Raw genomic sequence first — 905 nt, forward strand, 5'->3', positions numbered from 1 at the left:
CCCAATAACAGCCAATGAAATACGAGATGTAATTAAAAACCTACTGGCAAAGAAAAGTCCAGGTCCGCATGGATTCACAGCTGAATTCTACAAGACATTTACAGAAGATGTACTCCCTATACTCCTCAAACTCTTCCATGAAATTGAAAAGGAAGCAATCCTCCCAAAATCATTCCTGGAGGCAAGTATTATACTGAAACCTAAACAAGGGAGAGATGCAACTAAGAGAGACAACTACAGGCCTATCTTCCTCATGAACTTACATGCCAAAATCCTCAATAAAATCCTAGCAAATAGAATACAGCAAATCATCAAGAAGATCATACACTATGACCAGGTAGGATTCAACCCTGGAATGCAAGGATAGCTCAATATTCGAAAATCTATCGATGTAATACACTACGCCAATAGAGTGAAAACTAAAAATCACACGATCATCTCCATTGATGCAGAAAAGGATTTTGACAAAGTCCAACACTCATTCATCTTCAAAGTCCTACAGAAAATTGGAATAAATAGACTCTACTTCAATCTGGTAAAAACCATTTATGAAAACCCATCAGCTAACTTAATCCTAAATGTGGGAAAATTGAAATCTTTTACTCTTAGATCGGGTACAAGACAAGGATGTCCTCTGTCAATATCGTTCTGGAATCATTAGCTACAGCCATTAGAAAAGAGAAAGAAATAAAAGGAATAAGAATAGGCAAAGAAGAAGTTAAATTATCTTTATTTATGGGTGACATGATACTTTACATAGAAGACCCAAAGAACTCCACCAAGAAACTTTTAGAATTCATACAGAAATTCAGTAACATAGCAGGTTATAAAGTCAATACCCAAAAGTCAATAGCATTCCTTTACACAGACAACAATCACACTGAGAGGGAAATTATAGAAACGAT

Source organism: Octodon degus, unplaced genomic scaffold (assembly GCF_000260255.1).
Source record: "Octodon degus isolate 3935 unplaced genomic scaffold, OctDeg1.0 scaffold00243, whole genome shotgun sequence".
Classification (NCBI taxonomy): Eukaryota; Metazoa; Chordata; class Mammalia; order Rodentia; family Octodontidae; genus Octodon; species Octodon degus.